The sequence below is a fragment of the Thalassophryne amazonica genome, chromosome 9 (assembly GCF_902500255.1).
Source record: "Thalassophryne amazonica chromosome 9, fThaAma1.1, whole genome shotgun sequence".
Classification (NCBI taxonomy): Eukaryota; Metazoa; Chordata; class Actinopteri; order Batrachoidiformes; family Batrachoididae; genus Thalassophryne; species Thalassophryne amazonica.
In genome coordinates, this window is record NC_047111.1 from 31,299,323 (window position 1) to 31,310,019 (window position 10,697).

At 39.1% G+C, this 10,697-nt stretch overlaps 1 protein-coding gene across 1 annotated transcript in view; it reads right to left on the bottom strand.

Moving 5' to 3' along the window:
* The window catches only part of sgcd (sarcoglycan, delta (dystrophin-associated glycoprotein)), a 406,078-nt gene that overhangs the window by 162,553 nt on the left and 232,828 nt on the right, over positions 1-10,697 (bottom strand). The gene's annotated exons all lie outside the window — the stretch shown is intronic.

The following is a 10,697-nucleotide window of genomic DNA, read 5'->3' on the forward strand; positions in this document are numbered from 1 at the left end:
CCATTCTGGTGGTCAGTATATGTAAAAGATTATCCCACTTTGGCTGAGTTCAAAACTTTCCTTTTATTTTAGCAGCATATTATCTCTAGTCATTCGTGCACCCATGCACATGGTGTGTCTAAAACAGACAAACAAAAATCATTAAAAGTCCTCACTAGCAGCTGGGAGAAAAGTTACTCCCCAAAGAACAAACAGTTCAGCAGAGTCTTGGAACTCTCAAGCTGACCCTGGAGCTAAACAGACTGATACAAGCTAAGCTTCAGGCTAGTGATGGTCTACAGGGTGCAGACAAACAATGAGTAATACCAGCTCCCTTTGAGCACTTACAGGCATATGTTCACAAACAACCATCTCAAGGGAATGATCTCGAAAAAGGAGAAATATGAGGTGTGCACTGAGGTCTCTGGACCAAAATGCCCTGTTGACTGCAGAGGTCAGAGAACAACTGGAAGATTGGTTCAAACTGACAGAAAAGAAACTAACTCAAATCATCATTTTTGCAAACATGGTATATAGAAGTGTATCTGAACTCGTAAGACATTTAATCTTGAAGCAGACGCAGGGAGCAGCAGAAGTGACACTTCAAGTCAACCAAGAACAGGAATCTGACAGTGGACACAGGCTTGCCAAAATTTGACAATGGAAAATTGGAAAACATTGCCTAGTGTGACGAGGTCTCTGGGTTTTATGTTGATGATCTATAGCATATAGTGTTAAAGCTCATAGTCCAGCTACATGAAGGTGATACTACATCAAAGGAACTGCAGATGCATTTATTCTTTCACTGTTTCTAATCCCATGCACATGCAATACTTCAACTCCCCATATAAATGAAATACATAAATAGGCTTAGTAATATGGGGTGCAGTGTGAGTGTAGGTGTGCAGGGAGTGGGGAGGAATTTGTGCCTGTGCATGGTCCATGGCAACCATGCCCAGTGTGAGTACACTCTCAAACACAAGAAGGCCAGCACCTGTTGCATTTCTATTTAGGTGACGAACCTTGAAGTAGGAGGTTTTCTGGCAAGGAAACAGTTCTGTGAGTGATACATCAATGCATGTGTGTGAGACATACTCATCCACCACAGCTCCTTTACTGTGTAACTTTTAGCATTTCACTCATACAACAAATCCTCCATCCCCTCCTCTGACCACCTATATCCCCTCTAAATCCCAACAAGTACAGGCCACGCCCTCTTCCATGGCCTCACCTGGGTACTGTGATCAGTCCAACCTTGACCAGTGTAACCTCTGGTACAACCAACATTATTGTTTTGTATTTTTGCAGCAAGTTTTACATTTCTGGTTATTATATGTGTTTTCATCTCAGTTTTACTGCAGTATGATGTTTCAGGGGCACCTCTGGGTTGATAAGCAGAATGCACATGTGCGCTGAACCTGCCTGTGAAAGGCCTATGTGGCTATTGCACCATGGAATATTTAAATACACCTTGCAGTGCAGTGGGACCTAGAGAAGCACCACCTCAGCTCACCCACAAACTTCAGCAGCCCTGCACCATCCTTGGTGAACCGGATTTGTTCCAAGGATGCAGGCACACAGCTCTCCTCTCACCAATTTGACAAGGAACATAACTACAAGAAAATACAGTAGATACTGCCCAAGCTCATAACTGTTGGCCTTATGTGCCTCTGAATGGATCCTGGTTTGCAGTCTGGAACTTTCCCCAGAGTCAATCCAAAGACAGGGATTTGTCATAAATAAAAAAATAACTTGAACTTGACTTTAGGCCAGATTTTTAGTCTTTCTTTTTACTACATTCACAATAGCAAAACATCAACACTTCTCCTGACTGCACCTTAGCCTGGCAGTGAAATCTGAATACTTATGCAGCTTTAAGCTCATTCTTCAGTGCCCACCAACATTCCTCTTCCCCGTAAAATGTGACTTGTTTGATCGCTCTTGGAATCGAATGTCTTCATTCATCCTTAACACTTACACTTCATTATTCGTTAATTTGAATTGAATTACACCTGGTTTGAGCATTTTCCATTTAACTTATGTGCATCTGTGTTTTACCAACACCAGTGTCCCATCACCCAAATTTTTGTGCATAAGGGTACTATCTCACTGGGCTGCAACTGTTGGAGAGTAGTTGGAGATGTGAATTTGTGACTAAATGCGCAAATGAGTGAACAAATTGTAGCTGGTCAGTCTGTATTGATCCATCATTGTGCTGAAGACCACTTTTGTACTCTGGCTCACACGGTTTGTTATGACAAACACACACTTGCATTGTGCTTACGTAAGGTACCTTGACAGTTGCACAAATTTGATCTACGCACTGGTATGCAATCTGCGTGCCAGACATTAAACTCATAAACTTGTTGTAAACTGTGCATGACTGCATGCAAGTGTGCAAAGACAAGTTTGAAATGTTCAAATCTCTGGCATGCATTAATTTTGTGAACTACATGTGAACATTGCACCAATTCAAAAACACTGTCTACCACTGCGAGTCATTGCGTCAGCGCTGCACACCACAGTGCAGCTCATCTGAAAGATTAGATGAGATGTTAAATGTATAATAAACATAATTTTACAGATACTCATAAGGAATGAAAATCAAGTGTTGTGCCAAGGTCATTCTAACATAAATATTACAAATAATTACCTTTGAGATGATTCCAAATGTGTTCTCCAAATCATGAAGTGCAAGAGAACAGCTGCACCTACAGAAAATTCCTCTGTGATTCCAGAGTGATTAGAGGTGGTTTCATCAGCCAAATTCTGTGAGCAAATGATTAATCCCCATGAAATAACTGTTTTATAACGTAGCATCCAGCGGCACAAAGCGCAGCACCCAGGGAACACAGTGGGTCACATTGGCATGACGAATTGCATGGCAGTGGCAGTGCAGGGGTTAAATGTGTGCAAGTGTCAAGGTGCCTTTACTAACACATAGAGATAATGTAAAACAGGTACAAAGAAATCGTAAGCCATACGTCGGGGTGGTTTTGCTGGGAAACATTTGTATTAAGCCAAAGTCAAGTGATAGTGTGACCACCAGTGTCATGTGACCACTAGACTTTAACATTCCCTTGTGTTGTTTATGTATTTGCCTGCCTAGGACTATGGATGAAAACTAGCTTTGTAGCTATAATCCGGCATATTTACATTTGTTTTTATACTGATGTCATTAATGTGCATTGTCCCTATTCAATAAATAAGTAAATAAATAAAATAAAATGCAATATGGGAAGTGACTGAACACATCTGACATGATAACAACTATGACACTAATGGCACATTTATTTTTACCCAGACTGCTTTTCTTACACATAGTTAAACTTTTCCAGTGCCAAGGGTTCTGAGTTAATCTGTCACATTTCAATAGGTTGCCCTACAGAAAAGTCACCATGGGTTTGGGGTTGGTAAATGAATCACTTTTCCAAACACCAGATGCTTTAAGTGCTTTTCAATTATGTCTTCACACATCAGAATACTGCCATGCAGGGCACTTAACTGGAAATTAAAGAACTTGAAACAAGAGTGAGACAAGACTCTCCCCATCACCAGAACCATTTTTCATTGAACATACTTGTACAATATTTAACTTACAAGGCTTCTTCTTTGAACTTTCTGCCATCACTTAACAAATTGATGGCACTTCTCAATGATTAATCAAGATGCACATCTGCAGACACTGGCAGCTGCATGACGGGAGACACGGTCATCACAATCTCCAACAACGAGGTTGAAGTTCAATAACAAGAAGCGAAGCCTTTGTATCAGAGATCAGTTGGAATGCAATCTAAATAAAAAAGCTCACAGTATATTAAAAAAAAACATTTTGTCTTGTTTGATCTTATGTCCAGCACAATCTCTCTCTCTTTATTTATGAGTTAATATTTAATGAGGTTTATTCTCCTTTTCAGTTAAAGTGTTTGCCTCATAAACACAAGGCTGTTAAAATTTTATAAGTTGGGCATCCATCTGCTGTCTGAAATGCGGGTTCTGATTCGATGTGCATTCAAGAAATCATCCACGACTGTTTGCCCACAGGAACATGCTGTAGTGCATGTACACGTGCCTCAGGACTACATTTCCATCACAGGTATGATTTGCCAGGAGGTCCAATATATACTGTATATACATACGCACGCACACACGCACACACACACACCACACACACACACACACACCCACACACACACACACACACACACACACACAAACACACACACACACAAACTCCAAATCAGAAAAAATTGGGTCGATGTGGCTTTCATTACAGAAAAAAGGAAGCCACCAAGGCAGTCAGACAACTCTGAAGGCATTATACAGGCTTCTGTGGTTGTCTGTTGCATCACTAGTTATGCACCTTCATGATCAAGTGGAATAGAGGAGCATTTTCTGAAAAAGCACATGCAAAATTCCAGATCCTGTTGGCCAGATGGCATGAAACTGCAGCCTAGATCTGATCTGTTTTCCTGTCTTATTATCCATCTCTACTTCAATTTGACATGAAGCTGTTGACGCAACAGCCAAGTGCTGCACAATTCCTGGTTTCTCCAAACTACAACCACAGCAGCTTATAATTCCTTCAGAGATGCATGGCTTTCTTGGTGGCTTCCCTCACTAGTCTCATTCCAGCATGGTCACTCATTTTGAGAACTGCCTAATTAACATAAATTTACCACAGAGTACCGTACAGTTTGTATTGAGGTAAATGAAGTCCAAGACATATTCAGTGACATGAAAACGTTTTCAAGAAAACTGGCTGTAAAAGTGATGATTTAATCATTGTATTTAGAATAACGTCCCCCTGTCCAAACTTTTTGGGGGGAATGTGTTGATAGCTAAATGCAGGAATGGTCATAGACTGACAAATGAAATGAAGCTGACCAAACAAAACATGAAATATCCTAGGTTCATATTGTCTTCAATGAAACAAAGTCAAAGCAAATAAATAAGGACAACTGCATCCTGGACAGTGGTGGGCACACTTCCGATAATCCGATAACAGATAATTATCAAAGATAATGTTTTCATTATCGGATTATCTTTTTATAACTTTAAAAACCATTATCGGACCAATTATCTTCCAATTAATTTTTGTCTGGTAACTTATAGACCGATAAACAAAGTAAACAAATCTTAACAGCGACAAGCATTTTTTAAACTTAAAATCAGTTTAGCACCTGCTTGTTAAAAGTTTTGTAGCAGAAGAGAGCCGCTTCTATGAAAAGAGTCTCTATCCTCTATAGACAAAGGTGAAAAGACCAAAAAAAAAAAATAATTTCCTTTAACACCATACCGATATGCTGGCAATATCACCTAAGTCATTCAGAGGCATACATTTTTAACTTATGGTTCAAATTTTAACCAAACTAATTTTGGACAAGTTATTTAAAATTACTGTCATGTCTGAAGTTGTATAAAGTGAAAATATCAGATATATGTTTTAGTTTTAAAGTAATGTGTAAATTTTTAAGGTTTTGTGAGCACATGCTGTTTCAGCAGTGCATTATGGGTATATGATGTAATCATCAGTACAATCACAACAGACAATTGCATTTCAAACACTCTGTTCAGGCTCCACGGAACACAGCATTAAACTCTAGTGCCTAAAACTCTCGTGAATATATTCTCTGGGTTTATAGACGTTGTTATTGTATTTGTGTTTGTTAAATCCCACGCATTTTAAATGTAGCAGACAGGGATTAGCTGGAATTTTGTTTTCAAGACCTCTACTGCCATCTACTGGCCAGTAGTGTTCATGGCAGTATTCGCCCTAAGTACTAAGCGTCTGGGCACCAAATCAACTTTTTGGCTTTGCAAATAGGTTTTTTTGTGTTTTTTTTACAAATGAAGTTTAAAAACAAAACAAAACAACAGCAAAAAATAAATAAATAAATAAAATAACATTACAAGACAGCTCTGCTGTGTTTGCACAGGCACAGTGCGAGTGGTTAGATGCTTGTAGCTCTTCAGCAGCAGGATACCCTCATGATGGCCAACCACAATAATATCAAACAGGTTTGATTTTCATTGGACCATACGATCGGTGATCAGGAGGTGGTCCTGAGATGATAATGCAGCTTGTTACTCCACGTACACTACATGATGCAGGATGCGCGATTAACCTGAAACTTGGTCCAAAAAATTCCTGCATGAAAAATCATCTTGCACAGTGTAAAGCACGTTTTACAACATCATAAAACGTGCGCACATTCTCTCCACATGCAAAACATTTTGCGATGACATTTCCAGGGCTCCGAAAAAATGCCTGTTTTTGCAAATAAAAAAATGGAATATTTTACACATTTATCTGTAAACACCAACACATGACAGACGTCACATTAACGCGTTGTTTTACATAATGAATGACTGCACCAATCAGTGTTTAGCAGAGGCACTTTTACCCAGAATCCTTTGTGATCTGTCTGTGTTTGTTACAAAACCTCAGAATTATGCATTATTCAACATTAAAAGATATATGCTATATTTTGACTCCGGATAAAGCGGAAGAAAATGGATGGATGGATGGATGGACATTAATGGAGTTATTCTATCGGTATTAATGTTATTTATAAATCAAAACCATAAGTCAGCATGACTTTATTTTTCAAGACCTCCGCCTGAACGGAGCGTTGTGCCTGACAGAGAGTTGGCTTTATGGCTGCTCTCAGAGTGCCTGTACTGGGAGCTCTGTAGTGAACAAGTGCTTCCAGCAGGTCTCATTGTTGGGGTCTGTTGTTACTTTTAATATTACTAGAAGCTATTGTGGCATTAAAACTTAAATTTGTTTTATTAGTAGTTGTAAATGTACCAGAGACAATATTGGAATTTATCTGTTATCGGTTATCTGTAACTTCTGATACATTTTTGGGTGGTTTATTGTTTTATCTTTATCAAAGATAACTTTTCAGTTATCTGATTATCTGTTATCGAAGTTAATTTTTTGGTTATCTGTGCCCACCACTGATCCTGGACTATCTGGCCTTGCCACCATGTCATCATCGAGCCTCTATATTCTACCAAAGATTCTGCACTGCACTTGGTAGTGACTGTAAAAATTTTAAGGTCTTATGGGAAAAGGACATCGGATGTGTGTTTCAGGATAAAGAGTGGAGAAGAATTGTCATGAAGAGTGGAAAATTTATAAGAGAATGTAAAGGAAAATGTACACAATATAAGATTATACACAGATGCTATTGGACTCCTGTACGTCTGAATAGAATGGGTCTTATGAACAACTCATTATGCTGGAAATGTCAAAAAGATACCGGCACTCTGATACACTGTCTATGGGAATGTCCAGTCGTTAATCATTTCTGGTCAGATATTTTAAGTGTAATGAGTGACTGGTTAGGAAGAGTGGTGCCAACTTGTCCAAGATTATGTTTACTGGGTGATGAACAACAAATAGGAAAAAATCAAGGGATACATTTTCTGTTATTATGGTAGGAGTCTCAGTAGCCGCTAGAGTGATTCTAAAACAATGGAAATCTTTCAAAGCCCCACGCATTAAGGAATGGGTAAACATGATGATTAGGGTGGTGTCATATGAGTGCATGCTTTATAAATTGAAAAATAGAAATAGTAATAACCTCTCAGAATGGGAACTTTTGGTCTTTTGTCTTTCTGTTAACTGTAATTCTCCAAATGATGTGATGTAAGGTCAAGCATTTTGCCTGTTCCAAATGAAAAATGCCAATAAAACTTGAATTACAATAGATAGATAAATAAATAAATAAATAAATAAAGGATCACGGGTTTATGTCATTTAGTTTTGTCATTTTCAATACACAAAAGATCTAATTCTCTCAAATATTGTTCACAAATCTGTCTAAATTCTTTGCTGATATAATCCATCCCACCTCACAGGTGTGGTATATCAAGATGCTGATTAGACAGCATGATTATTGCACAGGTGTGCCTTAGGCTGGCCACAATTATAGGCTGCTCTAAAATGTTCAGTTTTATCACACAGCACAATGCCACAGATGTTGCAAGTTTATGAGAGAGTGTGTGGGAATGTCCACCAACGCTGTTGTCTCTTCTTTCCTCTTCTTCGTCAGACAATCGTGTTGTCAGTTATGCCTTTTCACTGTGGAGTCACATTGCCACAAAGCAAGAATCAGATGATTTACATGAAGATACACACACACACATACACACACACACACACACACACAAAAACAAAACAAAATCAAACAGCTATCTTTCACAGTGCTGTTCTGTGATCACACAGCCATCCGCGATTTGTCTCTGCAGTATGTGAAGAAGCACCATAATGTGGAGTGGTAATTACTTAAGTGCATCAAAGCAGAACCGATAACATGGCTCCTTTGGAGAATGGAGGGGTGAAGGCTCTCTTCCAATTAGATTTTTCCTCCTCATTTTTTTTCCACCTTCACTTCATCCACTGAGAGTCAGCTCTGAACCGCACTGTGCGATAATCAAAGCCAAATACATTGCGTATCCACCCAGACCTTCGAGTCAATACGACGTAATTAAGGGTAATGAAATGGGTTTAATTATAATTAAGACAAAAGGGAAATAAATAAAATGTCATCAGCAGGTAACATGACTGTTTGTGCCCTCTGTAATCATGGATCACTGCTGAAAATGCACAAATGTGTTTGCATGTGGGGGCTAGCGCGAGATGAGAAAATGAAGATAACACGTTGTGTTTTCCTCAGACACTGAGTGATTATATCAAGAACTCATTAAGTAAACACATCACCCAGCTTAGTCTATGAACCCTGCAAGGTCCACACACTGCATGTTTCAGACAAATTGAAACAGTTTGGTGCCAACATTAAAATCAATTTGTTGTTTCATGAAAAGTTTTTTTTAATCAGTCATTTATTTTTTAGCATTTGTCAGTAATTTAAGGTGTGAATGGGCTTGAAAATGTACTGTGGTTAAGATGTAACACAAACTGTTGCATTATGTGTCAGTTATTCTCTCAAATTGTGTGTCGTAAAAGCTGTAGGGTTTTTTTTTTTTAACTGGTTTGGGAGGTCTTGAGACTTCTAATTTGGTGCGACTTTGATAGTAAAAAAATCCACGTTATTATAAATAACAGTGATTAGAAGAACTATACAGGGCTTTCCCAGGAATCGAAGCACTAAACAAAATAAACTCCAGTTATAAAAGAATAAACACCAGTAATAAAAAGTACTCCACCAATGCACAAAAATCCCCAAATTAATATTCTCCCAAAATAAATATTATCACTGGTTGTAGCGCCTCACCTGCCACTGTGAGTTGTATGCCAAAGTGGGCATGCCCTCTTTGTCTGTCAGGCATTATACACATTGGATGATTGTAATTTACAAAACTCTATTGGTCTGGTTCTGACATATTTATCCAGTTTACTTCAGAGATCCAAAAACCGTTTTGCTTTGCGCTTGAATGATGTTATGTTTTCATGTACCTCATGTCTGCACTGATGCGGGAACAAATGCATTTAGTTTTTCATCTCCCTCTGATTGGAATGTTCTCCAATCCACGTTTGCCCAGAATGACATCCTTGAACACCTTCCGGACTATTTTATGAGATTGTGAATGGGATTTTTTTGTGCAATGCTTATTTTTTTAAATCTAAACAAAAATCATCAGGCTGAGAGCAACAAGAGCTGGAAAGAAGGCACAGGGCACATCAATCTCGGCGAAGGAACAGAGCAAAATGAGTAGTATAAATACATCCCAGTAATCAACAGCAGATTGACAGCAGGTGCACAAGGAGGAGCCCAAACCAAGGGCGTGGTCAAGACAGCAGAGGCACACCCACCAACACGAGAGACAGAGAAACCAAAACAGGAAAAGATCACACAGAGGAACAGAAAAACCAGAGAGCAACCACAATAAATAAAGACAAAACCGAGCAAACTCACACCCTGACACGAACCACACATGCTAAATACTCCAAAAAAAATAATACACACTTAAAACACGCCTAATATTTCTGAAATCTCTCAAATACCAAAACTGTAATCATTGTCTGTACACGCAAAAAGCACGTGTACTCAGCTTTTTTTGTGTGTGTCTTTGTGTTCTTAGATTTGCAACTGCATATGTTTGCTTTTAATGTATGCGAATTCTTGTGTGTAGGCCTTGACGCACTCCTGCCTTAATTTTTTATTTATTTTTTTTTTTTTGTGTTGTACAAATGCGCTCCGTTCTCAAAACGGTAAAGCAAATGGATTCCATATGTACAGCGGGATGTACTGCTCCCTTGTCTTGGCTGGGAACATCAGATCGCAAAGCTCAGAGTCCTTCTGTGTCCCCCCCCCAAGACAAAAAAGTAGAAAATATTGGCATTTAAAGTCACAAGCAAACTTAAAACTTGCTGTCTCTTGTTTCAGCACTGACGGCAAGACAGAGGGAGCGAGAGAGAGAGAGAGAGAGAGAAAGAGCGGGAGAGAAAGACAGCACTGACAGTTTTCTCAATATACGAGGTCTATGAGAAAAGTATCCAACCTTTTTATTTTATGCAAAAATATATGGATTTGATTCATATGTTTTTACGTCAGCCGAGCTTGAACCTTCGTGCGCATGCGTGAGTTTTCCACGCCTGTCGGTTGCGTCATTCGCCTGTGGGCAGGCTTTGAGTGAGCACTGCTCCACCTCTCTCATCGTTGTTTCAAAGGAACACCTCCGTTTCGGAGTGTTAAAGGACAAGTTGGGACATCCCCAGCTCTCCACAATTTCTCTTATACTCA